Source organism: Lissotriton vulgaris, chromosome 3_2 (genome assembly GCF_964263255.1).
Source record: "Lissotriton vulgaris chromosome 3_2, aLisVul1.2, whole genome shotgun sequence".
Classification (NCBI taxonomy): domain Eukaryota; kingdom Metazoa; phylum Chordata; class Amphibia; order Caudata; family Salamandridae; genus Lissotriton; species Lissotriton vulgaris.
In genome coordinates this window covers 120,672,964-120,694,033 of record NC_141690.1, presented here as the reverse complement: position 1 = coordinate 120,694,033, position 21,070 = coordinate 120,672,964, and positions in this window count along the sequence as shown.

Below are 21,070 nucleotides of genomic sequence, written 5' to 3'. Positions count from 1 at the left end.
GCCGACACTGCTCAACTGGACCACCCTCAATGCTGACGACACTCTAAGAATCATGAACACCATCCACTCTGGAGTCCTATTGGTCCCCTGCTCCCACCAGTTTTCAACCGAGCAGGTGCTGCCATCGCCTCGAACTCAGCCACATCCTCAACTGCTCCATGGACACTGCCACCTTCCCTGAAGACTGGAAATACGCAGAGATCAACCCCCTGTGGAAGAAACCCTCTGCCCACCAGACGGACCTCAAGAACGACAGATCCATCTCTCTGCTTCCCTTACCATTCAAAGTCATCAAGAAGGCCATCAACGCTCCACTCACAGAATTCATCGAGACACACCACACCCTGGACCTCTCCCACTCAGGCATCAGAAGCAAGCACAGCACCGAGACGCCATTCCTCGCCGCATCAGATGACATCCAAACTCTCCTCGACTGAGGCAAAACCACAGCTCTCATCCTCCTGGATCTCTCTGCTGCCTTCTATATGCCTCCCACCACAACCTCTGCACAAGACTCCACAATGCCGTCATCCGTAGCAAAGGGATAGAGTGGATCCGCTCCTTCCTCACCAGCCAAACCCAGAGAGTCAGACTCCCATCGTTCTCCTCAAATCCTACAGAGATCACCTGTGGAGTCCCCCAGGGCTCCTCCCTGAGCCCTACCCTCTTCAACATTTACATGGCTCAGCTCACAGCCATCGTGGGAAACCACGGACACATTATCATCACCTAAGACAACAACACACAACACAGCCTAGTTCCCAGCAACTCTTTGCCTTGTGTCCGGTGACGGGTGTGGAGTGCAAACATAGTATAAAGGCAGAGGACAGTAACAGGAAGTGCAGTCACTGTGTGTTAGACCTGGCATCTTTGGCGTGGTTTTCCGCCTATCTTTTTTGCCTCTACCTCCTGTATTTTTGATGCTATGTTGGATTTCGTTTTTGCTGGTTTAGATGCTTTGGACACTCTGCCACTGCTGATCAGTGCCAGAGTGTAAGTGCTCCCTATGTACATTGCTATTCTGATTGGATATACATGTTTGGCATATTTGTGTCACCATGAATTCCCTAGTAAAGTGCACTAGGTGTGCCAGGGCTGGTGATGACAAATGCTACTAGTGGGCCTGCAGCACTGATTGTGCCACCCACAGGAGTAGCTCTAAAATGGTGTCTCAGGCCTGCCACTGCAGTGCCTATGGGCAGTTTAGAAACTGACATGTCCTCCTGGTCAGTGTCCCCACTGACCAGGCCTAACCCTTCCCTTTTTGTGCACATCAATCACCCCTATGGAAGGCCCAAGGTACCCCCCTGGGCAGGGTGCAGTGTATGTGAAAGGTAGAGCATGTACTAATGCAGGTGACATGCTCTGGTAGTGAAATACAGCCATTTTCGTTTTTCACTATTGTAAGGCTATCTTGCTCCATTGGTTAACATGGGGAATGCTGGCTACAGTGGCTTCCAGCATTCCTTCCCATAGGTAAAGATAGGACATACGTATCTAGTATCCCTGAACTCAGAATTTAATAACACATCTTTTAGGAAAAGTTGTTTTTAAATCCTGTGTTTGAGAACAGCACTTTTAGAAAGTTGCTGTTCTCCTGTCTTACCCTTCTGTGTGCCTTGGCCTGTTTGTGTATTGACTGTCTGGTTTGTGAGTGACAGGGGCTGGGGATTCCCCAGGAGGCTGGCTGAGTCAGCCCTAGGCTGAATGACTGCAGTTGCAACCTGAGTGGTGGGAGGAGTTAGCACCTGGGCCTGAATAGGGCTGTGCCTGCCTGCCACAGTGCTGGCTCCACCTCCTGCTGGGTGGCTGACGACCCTGCCCCTCACTCTGAAAGGAAAGAAGAAGCCAGCAAAACAAAGTACTCAGGATCCACCCAGAACTGGTTCAGACCGGGCTCAGGGCCCACATGCACTGAGAGTGCAAAGACTTTAGGGGTATAAGTACAGGACCCCTGAAAACAGAAATTAGATCATCCTGGAATCAAGAAGGAACCTCTGCCAAGGAGAAAGCTGAATCTGAAGAAGGAAGACTGTCCTGCTGTTGCTCTGCTGGACTGACCTGTTGCTTTGCTGCCAAGGAGAGGCAAAGGACTTTGCTGCGTGCTGTGTCCCCTGTCTTGAAGGAATCTCCAAGGGCCTGAGAAGAGCTGGCTCCCTGTTCTGAAGTCCCAGGAACAAAAGGACTTCACCCCCCAGCTTCCCTGAACTCTGATGAGAGAGTTCTGTCCTTCCTAGAGTGCTTGATCCAGTTGTGGGGCCTCTGAAAGCTGTACCTGTGCTGGGAAGCTTGAAACTAAGCTTGAGAGACTTTTGCAATTGAAAAGTGTCGCATCGCTCGCTTGCGGAGCGCATCCCCGACAGTGCGAGAAGTTTCCCGCCCCTACGAAGGTCGAGATCGTCGCAGCACCTGACGCCGCTGCCAGAGCCGTCGCATCCTTCGTTTGCGGGATGCACCCGATCGGTGCGGGAAGCCGAACATCGCTGCAAGTGTCGTCACAGAGCCTGTCGTCGCTGGGTGAGATCGCCGCACCGCTTGCTTGCGGACCGCGTCACGTGGCTGCGAGCATCATCGCAGAACCATCGCATCGAGGAGCTGCAAGAGAGAGGATCCCCGCTGGACTGCGCATCATCACCCCGGAGATCGTCACAGCCCCTACGAGATCGTCGCATCGTGCCTTTGCGAGAACAAACGTCCTACGGAACCTACGCACTGGAATCCATACAAGTGGCCTTCCTCCCCATACAGACCGGATTCGCCGCAACACGCCCGCTGCTGCAGCGGGGCTGTCGCATCGCCTCCCCAAGGTCTCAGGAGCAACGCATCGCTTGTTTTCCACCGCACCAGCTTCTGCGTTTGGAACTTTGTTGCAACTAAAAGGTACTGTGAGTAAACGTGACGCAACTGTGAACTTTTCACGCATCTGTGGATTATTTTATCGCAACTTAAAGAACTTTGATTACAACCTTAAGAACTCTTTTGAAACCATATTCTTGAACTGTGTATCTTGGATTTCTGTCATTTTGGTCTTGTGTAGTTTAGAATAAATACCTTTATTTTTCTAAACTGTTGTGTAGTCAGTTTGTGGTGTTTTCACTGTGTTACTGTGAGTGTTGGTACAAGTACTTTACGCATTGCCTCTGGTTAGCCTAGACTGCTCGTGCCAAGCTACCTAGAGGGTGAGCAGGGGTTATCTCAGAGGGTTATCTCCTTGACCTGACTAGAAGCAAGGGTCCCTATTTGGACACTGGTACCTACCTCTGCCAACTAGAGACCCCCAGTTCTAAAATTGGTGGTCAGGCGGTGGGATTTGAACTTGTATTTGTACTTGACCCACAGTAATTGGTGTACATCACTAGTGAGTGCAGACCACTACGCCACCGCATACTACTGGTTTTTGATTTTTTTACTATTTTTGAGTAACTCTTCAGAGCATCATGTCAGTGAAAGGAAAGGCACTCAGTGAGGGGGCAGAAGTAGAAGTGGAGTTTGCCATTGGAGATTTGTATTCATACAGAGCTGCGCAACTTAGGAAATTCTGCCTACAGAAAGGAGGAGTTGCAGAGAATCTTGAAGGCCCATTGGGAGGCACAAGAGGGAAATGATGATGTGAATGGAGAGAATAGTTTTCAAGTCATAGATCTGCCAGTGGGCAGAGTAGGCTCAGGGGCTGGCAGCAACCATTCCAGCAGGGGCCTCAGCCCAGAAGAGTTACAAGAAAATCAGAGAGTAAGAGAATATGAGTTAGAAGTTCTGAAAATGAAAATGAAAATGAAGCAATTGGAAATGGATAAAGAGAGAGAAAAGGCGGCGGAGGAAAGCAAAAGTGCCCGCGCCTTGGAGGAAAAGAAATTGCTTTTGGCTCATGAGTTGAGCATGAGAGAACTGGATCTTAAAGCCAAGGAGGTAGATGCCCGTTCAAATGGTCGCAGCGCGCAGCCAGTGCATGGGGGTAAAGTATATATTCCCAAAGACCTGGTGCAGAATTACCATAGGAGTGAGGATATTTATGCCTGGTTCACTTCGTATGAGATTGCATTGAGAATGAATGGTGTGCCAGAACAGCATTGGGGGGCGGGCCTGTGGAAACATTTTGAGGTTTCTGGGAGGAGTGCCATGACCTATCCCAATATGAAGGAGGCCTTATGTCTCAGGTATGGCCTTACTCCAGAGCAGTATAGACTGCAGTTTAGAAACTCTAAGAAGAGAGAGTCTGAGACTTGGATGGAATGTGTGAATCAGTACTCACGTGCACTGGAAGGTTGGATGAAGGGCAGTAAAGTAACTGATTTTAAGGGGTTGTTGCATTTAATCAGTTGGGAGCACTTGAGTAGTCTTTGTGTTCCAGAGCTGCGCCAGCATCTTTTAGACAGCAAGCTGACAGGCCCCATTGAGCTTGCTAAGGAGGCGGACCGCTGGACCAGTACCAGGGTCCATAGAGGAATTGTGGGTACCACAGCCAAAGGTGTGCAGGGTCCCCAGCAGAAGAGTGGGGGGACAAGGGTAACCAAAAGGAGTTCTCAGAAGGGCCCCAAAATAGTTCCCAGGGAAAGGAATCCCAACCCCCCAAAAAAAGACAGCCATGGCCCCCTAAGGGCAGGCGGGACAATAGAGACAGAAGAAATAACCAGGGTCCCCCTACCTGCTATCACTGCAATGAGGTGGGCCACATTGCTCCACAATGTCCCAAGAAGAAGCCTGCACCCACTGGTGCTCCCACCCCAGCGTTAGCTAGTGTAGCTTTGGGTGGGGATTTGGTTTTTAGTGACTGGGGGGAGCTAGCAGTTATGACCCTTGTCTCGCTAGGAGACCGAGAGATGGTCCCAGAAACCTTACTGCCCTCTAACACTAAGAAATATGGTCAGAAGGTGACCATCAAAGGGAGGGAGGTTGAGGCTCTGAGAGACACAGGAGCCTGCGTGACATCCGTGAGGTGTCAGTGGGTGTCTGAAGAGCAAATCATCCCTGATATACTCCGCCCTGTAGTGGCAGCTGACAGTTCAGTGCGCCTCTGCAAGCTGGCGCGTGTTCCCTTTGAATGGGGAGGAGTCTCTGGTCTTTTGGAAGTAGTTGTCAGTGATGCCTTGCCTGTAGACTGTCTGTTAGGTAACGGCCTTGCGAGTTCTCCATGGAAGGATGTGGAGCACAGAACTCATTTGGAAATGTTGTGTCTGACTGCGTGGATCTGTGTGACCACGTGTGCCATGGCAACCAGTAGGGGTGATTCAGCAGAACTGGAGCCTGAAACAGTGGCCCAGAGACCTGCCAGGAGAGGAAGAGGCAAGGGGCGCAGGAAACCCGCCCCAGCAGTTCCCACGGTCCAGGAAGAAGCAGAACCTGAGGGGGATGCCCTGGAACCTAAAGGGGAACAGGTAGCCGAACTAGGAGACCTACCTGAGCTGACCCATTGGCAGCAGGAAGGTGGTCCCTCCAGGGAGGAGTTCTGCCAGGCGCAGAAGGAAAGCCCTTCCCTCGATGGTCTGCGGCAACAGGCTGTAGATCAGGCAGCAGGTGGAGCAGTCAGAGACCACTTTATCTACTGGGAAGATGACCTACTATATAGCGAGCCTAAGTTTGCTGAGCCCGGTGCAGCCCGTGTGCTGGTGGTACCCGAGCGCTTCAGAAACTTCCTAATGGGTCTGGCTCATGACGTGCCTCTTGCAGGACATCTGGAGCAAGACAAGACCCTGAACCGGCTTGTCACCCACTTCCACTGGCCCCAGATGAGAAAGCACGTTGGTTCCTTTTGCAGATCTTGCCAAACCTGTCAAGCTAGTGGCAAGACTGGAATGAAGTTGAAGGCACCCCTTCAACCCTCCCCAGTGGTGAGCACCCCTTTCGAGCGGGTGGGAATAGACATAGTAGGGCCCTTGGACCCCAAGACAGCCTTAGGCAACAGGTTCATCCTGGTCTTGGTGGACCATGCCACCCGGTACCCGGAAGCAGTCCCTCTCAGGACAATCACAGCACCCGTGGTGGGCCGTGCATTGATGGGGATCTTTTCCCGTGTGGGCATCCCCAGAGAGGTGGTCTCCGACCGGGGTACCAACTTCATCTCTAGGTACATGAAGTCTCTGTAGGAGGAGTGTGGGGTAACTTATAAGTTCACCACTCCTTACCACCCTCAAGGAAATGGGTTGGTTGAAAGGTCCAACCGGACCCTAAAAGGTATGATTATGGGCCTAGCGGAGCCCATGAGACGGAAGTGGGACGTCTTGTTACCATGCCTGTTGTTTTCCTACAGGGAGGTGCCTCAGAAGTCCTTAGGGTTCAGTCCCTTTGAACTCCTGTATGGCCACCCTGTTAGAGGACCTCTCTCACTGGTGAAGGAGGGTTGGGAAAAGTCCCGTGGGAAAACCCCCCAGGATGTGTTCAGCTATGTGCTGGCCATCCGCAACCAGACACAACGCTTCAGGAAGCTCGCTCAGGCGAACCTGGAAGCAAGCCAGGAAGAAATGAAAAGATGGTACGACCAGAATACCACTCTGGTCGAATTTCAACCTGGGCAGAAAGTGTGGGTGATGGCGCCAGTGGAGCCTTGTGCGCTCTAAGACAAGTGGACTGGACCATATGAGGTGGTGGAAAGGAAGAGTGAGGTAACCTACCTGGTTAACCTGAGGACTCCCAGGCAGCCCCTGAGAGTCTTGCATGTGAACCGCCTCAAACCACACTTTGAGAGGTCTGAAGTAACCATGCTCATGGCTACAGATGCAGGAATGGAAGAGGATAGTGATCCTCTCCCTCACCTCCTGGCAGTTAAGGAGCAAGATGGGTCAGTGGATAGTGTGGTCCTCTCGCCCACCCTGACCCCAGAGCAGCAGAGGGACTGTCGCCAAGTGTTGGGTCAGTTCTCCTCCCTGTTCTCCCTGACCCCAGGAGTCACCAACTGGTGCATCCATGATGTGGACACTGGAGACAGTCTGCCTGTGAAACAAAACTTTTACAGGGTAGCTGACAAGGTCAGGGCCAGCATCAAGGAAGAGGTTTCCAAGATGTTGGCGCTAGGGGTGATTGAGCCCTCCAGCAGCCCCTGGGCTAGCCCAGTGGTCTTGGTGCCCAAGAAAGCTGCTATGCCCGGTGGCCCTCCAGAACTCAGGTTTTGCGTGGACTACCGTGGGCTCAATGCGGTCACGAAAACTGATGCACACCCCATCCCCAGAGCTGATGAGCTTGTGGATCGGTTGGGAGCTGCCCAGTACCTCAGTACATTCGATTTGACTTCTGGGTACTGGCAGATTGCCTTAACTGATGGGGCCAAAGAGAGGTCAGCATTTTCAACGCCAGAGGGGCACTTCCAGTTCCGAGTCATGCCCTTTGGGTTGAAGAATGCCCCTGCCACTTTCCAGAGACTGGTTAACCAGGTACTGTCCGGGCTGGAGGAATTCAGCACCGCATACCTGGATGACATTTCTGTGTTCAGCTCCACGTGGGAGGAACACTTGCAACACCTCTGCGAAGTGTTAAAGGCTCTGCAAAGGGCAGGCCTCACTTTCAAGGCCAGCAAGTGCCAGATAGGGCAGGGATCTGTGGTGTATTTGGGACACCAGGTGGGGAGCGGCCAGGTGGCGCCCCTACAGGCGAAGATTGATACCATTCTGGCTTGGGAGCCCCCAAGACCCAGACAGAGGTGAGAGCCTTTTTAGGACTCACCGGGTATTACAGACGGTTTGTCAAGGGATATGGCACCATTGTCGCCCCCTTGACAGAACTCACTTCCAAGAAGTTGCCCAAAAGAGTTGACTGGACTGACGCCTGCCAAACTGCTTTTGATGCCCTGAAAACTGCAATGTGCACAGCACCGGTGCTCATGGCACCTGACTTTTCCAGTGAGTTCATAGTACAGACAGACGCTTCAGAGCATGGTGTGGGAGCAGTACTCTCACAAGTCACTGAGGAGAATGGAGACCAGCCAGTAGCTTTCATTAGTAGGAGGCTATTCCCCAGGGAACAGAAGTGGAGTGCGATTGAAAGGTCTGGTCTGGGCTCTGAAGAAGCTGAGGCCCTACCTGTTTGGGACTCACTTCCGTGTTCAGACCGACCACAGGCCCCTCAGTTGGTTAATGCAGATGAGGGGTGAGAACCCAAAACTGTTGAGGTGGTCAATCTCCCTACAGGGAATGGACTTTACGGTGCAACACCCCCCTGGTACAGAGCACGCCAACGCTGATGGTCTGTCCAGGTTTTTCCGCCTTAGTGATGAGAACCCCCAAGAGGGTGGGTAGTTCTCCCCACTTTCAGCTGGAGGGGACACGTGTTAGACCTGGCATCTTTAGCGTGGTTTCCCCCTATCTTTTTTGCCTCTACCTCCTGCATTTTTGATGCTGTGCTGGATTTCGTTTTTGCTGGTTTAGATGCTTTGGACACTCTGCCACTGCTGATCAGTGCCAGAGTGTAAGTGCTCCCTATGTAAATTGCTATTCTGATTGGATATACATGTTTGGCATATTTGTGTCACCATGAAGTCCCTAGTAAAGTGCACTGGGTGTGCCAGGGCTGGTGATGACAAATGCTACATGTGGGCCTGCAGCACTGATTGTGCCACCCACAGGAGTAGCTCTGAAATGGTGTCTCAGGCCTGCCACTGCAGTGCCTATGGGCAGTTTAGAAACGCCATGTCCTCCTGATCAGTGTCCCCACTGACCAGGCCTAACCCTTCCCTTTTTGTGCACATCAGTCACCCCTATGGAAGGCCCAAGTTACCCCCCTGGGCAGGGTGCAGTGTATGTGAAAGGTAGAGCATGTACTAGTGCAGGTGACATGCTCTGGTAGTGAAATACAGCCATTTTCGTTTTTCACTATTGTAAGGCTATCTTGCTCCATTGGTTAACATGGGGAATGCTGGCTACAGTGGCTTCCAGCATTTCTTCCCATAGGAACAAGATAGGACTTAAGTATCTAGTATCCCTGAACTCAGAATGTAATAACACATCTTTTAGGAAAGGTTGTTTTTAAATCCTGTGTTTGAGAACAGCACTTTTAGAAAGTTGCTGTTCTCCTGTCTGACCCTTCTGTGTGCCTTGGCCTGTTTGTGTATTGACTGTCTGGTTTGTGAGTGACAGGGGCTGGGGATTCCCCAGGAGGCTGGCTGAGTCAGCCCTAGGCTGAATGACTGCAGTTGCAACCTGAGTGGTGGGAGGAGTTAGCACCTGGGCCTGAATAGGGCTGTGCCTGCCTGCCACAATGCTGGCTCCACCTCCTGCTGGGCGGCTGACGACCCTGCCCCTCACTCTGAAAGGAAAGAAGAAGCCAGCAAAACAAAGTACTCAGGATCCACCCAGAACTGGTTCAGACCGGGCTCAGGGCCCACATGCACTGAGAGAACAAAGACTTTAGGGGTATAAGTACAGGACCCCGACAACAGAAATTAGATCATCCTGAAATCAAGAAGCCAAGGAGAAAGCTGAATCTGAAGAAGGAAGACTGTCCTGCTGTTGCTCTGCTGGACTGACCTGTTGCTTTGCTGCCAAGGAGAGGGGAAGGACTTTTCTGTGTGCTGTGTCCCCTGTCTTGAAGGAATCTCCAAGGGCCTGAGAAGAGCTGGCTCCCTGTTCTGAAGTCCCAGGAACAAAAGGACTTCACCCCCCAGCTTCCCTAAACTCTGCTGAGAAAGTTCTGTCCTTCCTAGAGTGCTTGATCCAGTTGTGGGGCCTCTGGAAGTTGTACCTGTGCTGGGAAGCTTGAAACTAAGCTTGAGCGACTTTTGCAATTGAAAAGTGTTGCATCGCTCACTTGCGGAGCGCATCCCCGACAGTGCGAGAAGTTTCCCGCCGCTACGAAGGTCGAGATCGTCGCAGCGCCTCACGCCGCTGCCAGAGCCGTCGCATCCTTCGTTTGCGGGACGCACCCGATCGGTGCGGGAAGCCGAACATCGCTGCGAGTGTCGTCGCAGAGCCTGTCGTCGCTGGGTGAGATCGCCGCACCGCTTGCTTGCGGACCACATCACGTGGCTGCGAGCATCGTCGCAGAACCATCGCATCGAGGAGCTGCGAGAGAGAGGATCCCCGCTGGACCGCGCATCGTCGCCCCGGAGATCGTCGCAGCCCCTACGAGATCGTAGCATCGTGCCTTTGCGAGAACAAACTTCCTACGGAACCTACGCACCGGAATCCATACAAGTGGCCTTCCGCCCCATACAGACCGGATTCGCCGCAACACGCCCGCTGCTGCAGCGGGGCTGTCGCATCGCCTCCTCAAGGTCTCAGGAGCAACGCATCGCTTGTTTTCCACCGCACCAGCTTCTGCGTTTGGAAATTTGTTGCAACTAAAAGGTACTGTGAGAAAACGTGACGCAACTGTGAACTTTTCACGCATCTGTGGATTATTTTATTGCAACTTAAAGAACTTTGATTACAACCTTACGAACTCTTTTGAAACCACATTCTTGAACTGTGTATGTTGGATTTTTGTCATTTTGGTCTTGTGTAGTTTAGAATAAATACCTTTATTTTTCTAAACTGTTGTGGAGTCAGTTTGTGGTGTTTTCACTGTGTTACTGTGAGTGTTGGTACAAATACTTTAAGCATTGCCTCTGGTTAGCCTAGACTGCTCGTGCCAAGCTACCTAGAGGGTGAGCAGGGGTTATCTCAGAGGGTTATCTCCTTGCCCTGACTAGAAGAAAGGGTCCCTATTTGGACACTGGTACCTACCTCTGCCAACTAGAGACCCCCAGTTCTAATACTGTGCATATAGCGTAAGTACGCAAGTGATATCTAGGGAGGTTGGCCTGAGTTTGAGCCTCTCCCTTGTTAATTGCTGTTCCATGAGAAGACACAAACTGGACATTCACGACCTGATTTTAGAGGACCAGCTAGATGTCCTGTTCCTTACGGAAACATGGCTCAATGAGGACTCAGCCCCTGATATTCTGGAGGCCCTCCCTAACGGCTATGGTATCAGTAGAGTCAACAGAACCATAGGGAGAGGTGGGGGGATTGCGTTGATTTTTAAACACCCTATACAGTGCACCCTTGAATCCACTAAAATCGTGGGCAGTGAAGGGGGCTTCTTCTCGATAACTATCTCTAAAAACTATGTGATAAAAGGGATTCTGGTTTATAGACCTCCAGGTCCCTCTACACAGTTTGTGTCTAAACTGAGTAAATATCTAATCCATCCGGCACTCCGGTATGAGAAACTACTGGTGCTGGGAGATTTGAATCTGCACTTTGATGATGCTTTTGATTCAGGAGCGCAGGGGATCTGCCAGGAACTGGAAGCACTCCAAGTGATACTTAAGTCGGAGCACCCTACGCATAGACAGGGTCATTTACTTGATCCAATGTTTGCTAATTGGGATGCTCTTGAAATTGAGAAACCTGTGCCAGTTCCTTTGTCGGATCACTATGTGACCCCTTTCAAGGTGTGGATACCGGCTCCAAAGACTCAAGTGAGGGTTGAGCAAAAGCAGAAATACAGGAGGTGGGCGACCTTCTCGCAAGACAACTTTAGTATGGCCCTTCTTCAGGGGGGACACTCAGGTGGTCAGGAAATTGACACGGCGTGTGAGGCCCTAGATAGGCGCATTTTGGAAGCACTCGACATCTGCACACCCTGGGCAGCTAAGGTTTCCAAAAGACAAGCTAAATCCGCCCCCTGGTTCGGAGACGAACTGTGACGGGCAAAAGCATCATGTAAACACCTTGAAAGAAGGTGGAGAAGGGATTTCTCGGCCCCGATGAAGGCTGAATATAAAGTGAGCCTTAAGCTCTACCACTGCCTCATTAGGAAGACGCGGGCTTCCTACTATAAGGAGGGACTTGAGGGAGCAGACAACTCAGTCAAAGAGCTGTTCACTGTCTATAAGGAGATCTCTTCCTTGGACAAGATCTTAGCCCCGACTGAAGGCTCAGTGGAATCCTGCAACCGGATTGCAGAGTTTTTTGCAGAGAAGGTGGAGAAAATGTACTCCACCTTCCCGGTCTCTGCAAGGAAAGGGTGTGCTAGAACTGAGGCCTCTACTGACATGAAGAGAGAAGAGACTCTGGATACTTTTAGCATCCCTAATCCCGAGATTCTAATGAGGATAGCCTGTAATATCAAGTCGGGCTCTCCCAGTAACCCTGCTAGGCCTAGGGTGCTGAAAGGTAGTTTGGAACCTCTTGAACCCAGTATTAGGCATCTGTTAGAGCTCTCCTTTAGCTCAGGTATGGTACCTAAAAGATGGAAGGAAGCGGTGGTCCTCCCATTGAGGAAGAAGCTGAATGGCAACATGGACCAGTTAGACAATTTACGTCCCATCTCGCTTCTCCCCTATTTTGCGAAAGTTGCATAGAAGGTGGTGAACATCCAGCTAACATCTCATATTGGTAAACATGATCTTCTCCATCCCACCCAGTCTGGCTTTCACACACTGTATTCGATAGAATCTGCTCTGCTCCTCTCTACTGAGATCATTCGGAAGGACGCTGATGAGGGTCAACCAGCGGCCTTAATTTTACTAGATCTGAGTGCCGCCTTTGACACTGTTGCTCACTGTACGCTGCTCCAATGTCTCAAGAAGGGAGGGGTGGGTGGGAAAGCATTGGCATGGATGGAATCCTTTCTGCAGAATCGCAGTTTCCGGGTGGCACAAGGACTGTATCGGTCTAAATGTATCAAGCTTAATCAGGAGGTGCCTCAGGGGTCCACCCTCAGCCCGACCCTGTTTAATCTTTATGTTGCACCGGTGGCAGACATTACTGAAAGGTACGGGGTCAAAACAGTGTCTACGCTGATGCCACGCAGCTGGTGGTGGCCCTGACACAATCAGACGAGAAGGCGGCCTCCAATTTTAAATCCTGCATGCAAGAACTGGCGGTTTGGATGGGTGAGAACTGCCCTAAGTTGAACAGGAGTAAGACAGAGGTTCTGGTTGTTTGTAAGGCACCCTCTGTGTGGACATTGGCATGGTGGCCTCAGTCCCTGGGTCCCGCACCGGCTCATAGTGAGCAAGTTAAGAACTTAGGGGTATGGTTGGACCCCAAACTCTCGTTTGAGCTTCAGACGAGGCGAGTGGCAGGAACTTACTTTGGTATCTTGCGGAGCTTGCGCAAGACCTTTGACATCCTGCCCACTGGGGCTAGGAAGACCATGGTCCATGCCTTAGTAACTTCAAGGCTGGACTACGGGAATGTGCTCTACCTGGGGGCCAATGTCAGTTGTGTACAGAGGCTTCAGCATATAAACAATGCAGCAGCTCACCTGGTTCTGATGCTGCCCAGGAGAGCATTGTAAAGGAAGGCGTTAGTCGCTCTCCATTGGCTCCCGATGAAGGAGCAAATCCAGTTTAAAGCTCTCTGAGTGTGCCACCGAATCTTGCAAAGGAAGGGGCCCGCATATCTATATAATCTTTTGAGTCCGTATGTCCCCTCCCGCCAACTAAGATCTAGTGGGATGGGACAGGTTACTGTCCCTAGAGTCAGGACGGTACGGATGGGCGGGCGCTCCTTAAGGTTTGTGGCAACTCAGCAGTGGAATAGACTCCCGTGGGGACTTAGGATGGAGACATCGAAGATGACCTTCGAAAAAAGCTGAAAACTTTCCTTTTTTCAAATGAGTAGCTTCGGATGTTGCTCTCTGTTTGGGGGTGACCTACGAATTATGTTTCTCTTTCTGCACTTTGGCCCGCAGCGCGGGGATACACTAGTAAAGTGTAACCAAGCTCTTTATAAATGTCATTATCATCATCATCATCATCCTCTTTCTCACTGATAAACCGACAGCTGATAAGAGTAACTTCCATGATGGGAGGAAGGCTGTAGCCACCTGGATGAAGGAGAGCTGCCTCAAACTCAACTCTGACAAAACCAAAGTCCTTATCCTGGGCTCCACTCCCTCTGCTTCGGACAACTCCTGGTGGCCAGAAGCACTCGGAACCCCCCACACCCAACGGCCACTCACCAACCTCGGCATCATCCCTGAATCCTCGCTCTCTATGAACCGCCAAATCAATGCCGTATCGTCCTCCTGCTTCCACACACTCTGCCTGTTCCAAAAGATCTTCAAATGGATCCCCATAGAGTCCAGAAGAATGGTCACCCAGGCGCTCATCAGCAGGAAGCTCAACTACGACAATGCACTATACGATGGCATGACCCAAAATCTCCAAAGGAAATTGCAGCACATCCAGAACGCCTCTGCCAAACTTATCCTGGACATCTCCCACCCAAACCATATCTCCGGTCACCTAAGAGACCTTCACTGGTTCCTGATCAACAAAAGAATCACCTTCAAAGTCCTAATGCACGCCTACAAAGCCCTGCACAATACCGCAGCCGAATACCTCTACCACTACCTCTTCTTCTACACACCAACCAGAAACCATCCGGCCCTGGCCACTACCCCACTGATCTGAAAAACATCAGCTGGCGGAAGATCCTTCTTCCTTTCTGCAAAGATCTGGAACTCCTTACCTCTGCACCTCAGGCAATCTCCGTCACTACCTCAATTCAGGAATAACCTCAATACCTGGCTCATCGACTGAACGACTAAAAGCGCCTTGGGACACTTACTGGTGAGTAGTCACACTTAATAAGAAACCTGAATGATTGATTGAGAAACAAAACAACATTCATTTCTGTCCCATAGCTATCTCCCTAAACATAAGATAGATGGAATCTCTCATGGAGAATTTCTGCACTTAATGAGCTATTGCCATATGCTGATATCCTCAATTGTAATTCCCGAGGTCTCAAGTTCACTACCATAGTTGTAATCCTTCCTAACTATTGCCATTCATTAAAAATCTTTATAAATATATTGGCTAATTCTTTATGCCATATGTAGCATCATTACTGCACTGTATAAATGTACAGCTTATGCAGTAAGAAGATTAGAAGGTTTTCCAGCAGTAGATGGTTGATTACTGGCAATTCTTCTTGGTTTGTCATTTTATACATCTACACAAAATAAAGACAAATTACTCTTGAATGGAATTATTTTCTCTTCAATGGAATACACTTCTTAAAAATCACATAAAACGGCCTGAGTGCTACATTTGCTGATGCTTGTTAGGTCTTGCGTTAGCCAAGACATTTGATTTTACTTCAAATATGTACATAATTTGTTTACTTAGAGTAGCTTTCACTTAGCATTCTTCATCCACTGGTCTGTTGTTGCATTTTTCATCTGTCTTCTACAGCACACATCATGGGGCACTTGGCCAGCCAGTTTCAGGCATTGCTAACTTCAGTATATTTTCAAAGAGCACTTCTGCACACAAAGTAGTTCCCTTACCACTAGCGGTTACTATCGCAATGTGTGCTTTTGAGATGAAATTATATGTTTGCATTTAAACATTTTTTGTATTAGACGAGGGTCCATCAACTCCCCCAACAATAAAAGCAATGATGAAAGAAAGCAATCATTGGCAAAACCAAAAATATGGCAGCCAAACCCAGATATATCACCATATGTCGATATCCTCAATCGTAGTTCCTGAGGTCTCAGGTTCACTAGCACATATGTACTCCCACACATCGAGTTTTTGGATCCAAATATTAACATAAGTGATGGTACTATTTGCACCTTATGTTTTAGAACAAAACTTAATTTGACCATAGTGGTCTTCATAAACACACAATAGGTAGAATCTTGCATAGAGAGTTTCTGCAAGCAAAGAGGAATTGTACGTTTGGCTCTGAATACTGTTGCGAGACATGGAATTTAAGTTTCAATAAATGGATTACTCCTCTAGGGGAGTTGATGAAGCACGGAAAGAGGATATCCATAATCGAAACAATTTGATTTTGAGGGAGGAATATCAGATAGAGATTTGTGTAAAGAATACTAAAGATGTGACATTTTACTCGATTTCCATCCGAAGTGGTAATTGTAAATTATATTTTTATAGCGCTTACCACTCCTTGTGAGGCATTGAGGCGCTTTGTGTTGAGTAGCACATTACTGTCAGAAATATCCTTCAGAAACACTGATGTTTATTGTTGTGCGATCCAGCCCTAAAGGAAATACCCCAAATTGTATTTCTTAAGGCTGATAGTCTGAAATACAATCTAACCAGCACCCTGTTTACGCAGCCAGATAAGAATCTCTCTTCGCTATCTGAAACAGGTTTCAGATGTTAAATAAGTAACCTAGATTAGAATCAACGTTAAGAGATGGTCGGTTCCATGGCAAATAGTGGTGTCTGGAGAGGAGGGGGGGGGGGGGGCTGATGGGTCCTGTGTCCCAGCTCTATATGTCTTGGCCCCCTTTGTGCCTCACCACTACAGCTGCTGAATGTGCCAGGAAGCAACTGAAAAACAAGCATTTGCAATGCAATCAGTCTTGCATTTGTGAGATTTGGAGCTATTGGAGTTGTATTGTATTGTAATTGCATTTATACAATGTCTTTTACCCATGTGTTTTGGAATGGAGTGTAGCGGATGTATGTGGCTTTGAGTGGAATTATGTGCGTTGGATTGGAATATTTTGTTATGGAATCGTGTGTGGTAGAATTGTGTGGTTTGGAGTATATTAGGTTAGTGGAATTATGTGGCATGGTGAATAGATAGGGGTGAGAGCTGCACAGAATAGTTAGGAAGATAGAGAGGAATAGGTAGTTTGCACATGAAGTGGTGAATGTACTCCAAATAAAGGAGAAGAAAGAGTGTGTGAGTAAGAGAGAAAGAAGGGGACAGCAGGCCACAGACGTATAAAGAGGGTACTCCTGTGTACGCAAAAGACACCCCAAGAAGAGGAGAGGGTGGGTTTGAGAGATGGAAATTTTGCAAAAGGCACAGGAAAAAAATGGTGCTCGAAGACCTGAAGTGAACCACATGAGAGAGCTGAGAAGAGTGCGTGTGAGAGAGAGGGGTAGGAGATGGTATGAAAGAGAGAGACGAGTGGCAGGGGCATCACGTGGGGTAAGGGGATGAGGTGCACTAGTGCATTGAGCAAGGAGGTGCAGGAAGGTATCACTTGTCTTTAGTACACCCACCGTTGCTGAGTTCGACAGATTAGGGTAGGCTGTAGTCAGTATATTATTTGCAGCCAAGGGCACCGTATGCAGTATGTGCCAGTGGATCTCACTGACGCTAAAATGCTGGTGGATGAATTCTAGGGGATGTGACCCACCATCAGAATGTGGAACCCAGAAGCTCCTACCCTTTAGATGGCCCTCTCTCAACATGGAGTAACTGATTCCTCACTTTTTAGGTCTCGCGTAGGCAGCGCGCATAGTCTGTCTCTCCGAGACATCTGGTTTTCTGTATAGTGAAGGTAATCCCGCCTGCTGCTTGCCTGCTTCTTGCAATTGGCTTATGCACACATTACTGTAATTTCGGGGCTCCCTATTGGTTGTTGGTTTGATGCATTACTTCTAATTTTATCGTAAGCAGCACCGACCAACTAAAGTTATATTGCGCTGTAGGGCTTTGTCCGTTTCCTTTAGGGACAACTTTTTTTTTTTTTTTAATTCGCCATGGCGCTCGCTTCATGGGCCGTGGAGATTTAAAAAACAGAAGCTTTCCATATTTATTTATTTTTAATAGCCACGGCGCCCTCTTCATGGGCCATGATGATTTTAGAAAACAGATGCTTTCCATATTTATTTATGTTTAATCGCCATGGTGCCCGCTTCATGGGCTGTGGCGATTTTAGAAAACAGAAGCATGTAGGCAGAGAAACTCTTCCAGTGACTTTCAGCCAGTGGCCACCAGGTGACTCGCTCTCCTTCTGCCAAGGTCCTAAAAACAAGAGGCTGCCTCTCAGCTGTGGCGAGAGCATCAGTGCGTGAAATCAGCGTTAGACTATTTTTACGATTATTGACATTATTCTGCATTGTTATTTATTAGATGCTCTTTTTAGGTACCTGGCGGTGCTGACTGTGCTCACCTGTTTCACAAGGTCCGTCATGCCTCCCAGTGAGATTGTTTTTCTTCTTTGCAGACATCTCATTGAATCTGCATATGTTCCCGTAAGTCTTCAGACAGCCTATTGAGATGTGCATGCGCACTGGGGCTCAGGAACTTCTCATTGGTTGTCGTCTGCGTGCAGCTGGCACTCCAGGGGCCTCATTTATGAAAAGTGACGCATCGCTGCGTGAAAACAGCGATGCGTCACTTTTCACTGCGCACTCCTTGCGACACCAATGATGCGTCATATTTAATGTATGACGCATCATGTCGCAAGGACTTACAGATACGTCAGTATTTCTGACGCATCTGTAAGCGCAAAAGTGACGCATTGCTGGAGTGTGTCACAAAAGTGACGCAACTCCATCAATGCGTCCTGTCACATGGGGAAAGCCCCATGTGAAAGGTCTTGCGTCAGTCTTACGCCTGCTGTGAGGCAGGCGCAAGATTTTGACGCAACAGCATCCTAAAAGTGACGCAGTGAAATCTCATAGATTTCACTGCGTCACTATTACGAGGCTTTTTGCGGGGGAACGCCCCCTCTGCATACATTATACCTGACGCAGGTATAATGTAGCGCAGGGGTTTAAAAAGTGACGCATCTACCTAGATGCGTCACTTTTTAAATGTGGCGCAACAAGGCGCATTTTGTACGCGGCTGGTGCGTCACAAAAAGTGACGCACCGGCGGCGCAAAACTGACGCAAGGCCTCATAAATAAGGGCCCAGGTGCTCGCCACACTTGCCATAGAAGGGGTTGGCGATGTCCAGGTCACAGATCTGCCCTTCCACATTCCCACACTCAGAGCAGCAGCCACACTCGTCGAACACAGACCCAGCCAGGCACTCGGTGGGCGTGGGGCAGAATTTTTGGGCACATTCTCCACAGCTGTCCCCCGCTCGCAGTAGCCTTAGCCAGCCTGTGTGGTGGAAGGCAGGGATGCCCTGAGAGCCGTGCAGGACAATTACCATCATTAGAAGAGCCACCAGAGGCTTCATCTCGAGGAGGCAATGAGCAGAAATCCAATGGCTGTGCAGTAAATATAGCAGGACACAAGGACATCACATGGCTGTTTTCATTTCTGAGAAAATAAGTCACTTTATAATTGAGCTGTAAATCAGCGTGAGATCCCAGGCCTGGAGCTGAGATATCGAAGTCCCAAAAACCTCTGAGTTCTAGTATCAAAGATAAACAAGACATGACTTTTGAGTGCAAAATATTCCCTGCTGACAGCTGAGCTGGCACTCGGAGAAACGCTGTTTGTATGGAGTGAGCCAACTAGGCAAGCAGTTCTATTAAACACTTTTTCAACTAGCGGTGCAAGGGCTGGGGTTTTATATACACACGTTGAAAAATGGGGTCTGATTTATTCAGGTTTACATATGCCCCAAAGACTCCTTCTATTTAGCATTCTATATAATACTGCCTCTAGGAGGTGCAGTTTAGTGGTGGGTATGGCCCACTGTGAATGGTAAAAGGGTCTGGACACAAATTGCAAGCAAATGAATCCTTCCAACTTCCAAACAAAGGGAATGCAGATTCCTTCCCGTGATCCAGTTCAGTAGATGATTATTTAATAAATTAATTCATTAGTTAGTAAATGGTGCGCTATCAGGGTTAATTGAAGGAGGCAAATGTTAATTATGCCTTTGCTTTGACAAACTCTCAGTGGCACTTTGGGTGCTGCTATTGTTATGTTCAGACCTCCTTATGGGGGCTGGGACGGGCTGCCTGGCTTTGTACATTTTAAAATGGCTGCCCCATCTGCCTTTTACCTGAAGATGGCAGGTGGCGAGCTGCTGGGCCTGGCAGGGATGGACTGGCTATTTTGCCACTCTGACATTTCCCCATTAGGTGACAAGTTAGGGGGCTGCTTCAGTGTGGGATGGGCTGCCATGAGCCAACCATGCCCCTTTCACCCATTCTTGCACCCACTTCCCATAGTATGATGCTGGTATGAACATCTTTGCAAGTGCAGATGTTGTTCTCTAGTCCAGTCCTGGCCCCAGATGAACGCAAGAATCCCTGTTTAAACAATTGTAGGCTAATGTGGCCAAACAGAATAGTACTGGACAGGGTAGGGGATAAATGAGTGATTATCCTTATGAAAATTCACTCGTAGTAACCTATTCAAGCAGGCAAGGACTAAACATTCACACAGCAGTATTCAAAAATATATAAAAAATATACTCCACAGGTCAAATTTTTGTTGGTTGCACCAAGGTTAAAACAATTTATTACCTCCCAGTATGGGTTACAATCTACACATAATAAAAAACAGTGAGATTAAAAACCACAAAAGATGGTAAGGCAATGACTATATAGTAGAACAAAACAGTCGACGCGGCGTTTCGGTGTATTTCTAATTCTTCACACCTTCTTCAGGACTTTTGTAAAATATTCACTCAGTATCTATAAAATTAAAAAATACATTTTACTATATGATTTCATGTATATGTAATAACCAACAACCTTACGTTCCTACTGCCTTGCTCAAAAAGTATACAGCTAATATTATTATATGCATTTCTTATCTACAACCCCTAGACAAAACATTTCTTGATCAGAAGAAACCCACAGTTCATTTATGGTATTGTTGCTACAATCTCACAGGCATTGTTGTCTATACAATCCATGGGTTTAGTGAGCTATCCTTATGTGTCATTGTGCATGTGGACATTATTAGAAGTTACCTGGTTTGATACGGATAAGGCTTTAAATTTTCTTTCCTTTAAGCTTGAATTGCTTTCAATAGTGTATCATGGGCTGTTTAAAAATAAACATAGAATACTATTTTAGTGATTTTGCCCTTGTTTTCACATTACCGAAATAACCAGTATTGTACATTTAGGTACGGGGTTTTACCTTCGTATTCAATTGAAGAGAGCCTACGTGTACACGGAGGAGCCACCGTCAATGTGAAAGAATGGTCATCTTTTTCTTATGATCTAGAAAATTCACATTAATTGCAGCACTTATTAATTATGCACGCTAAGGGTCTTCATTTACCATTGTGTTAATACCATGACCAACTCTACTAACCTGTTTCTGTTTATTTCTCAGAAAGTCTTTGAAGATATTGACCAAGGTACGATAATCTCGTTGTGCCAATCTTCACCTTCTTACTTTGATGAAGTGGTCTGATCTCAAAATAAAAGGGAATGTATGTTTTAGGATCTTATCCCCATTGTGCACTTCGGTTATGCATTATTGTTCCTAACTTTATGAAAACACATCTC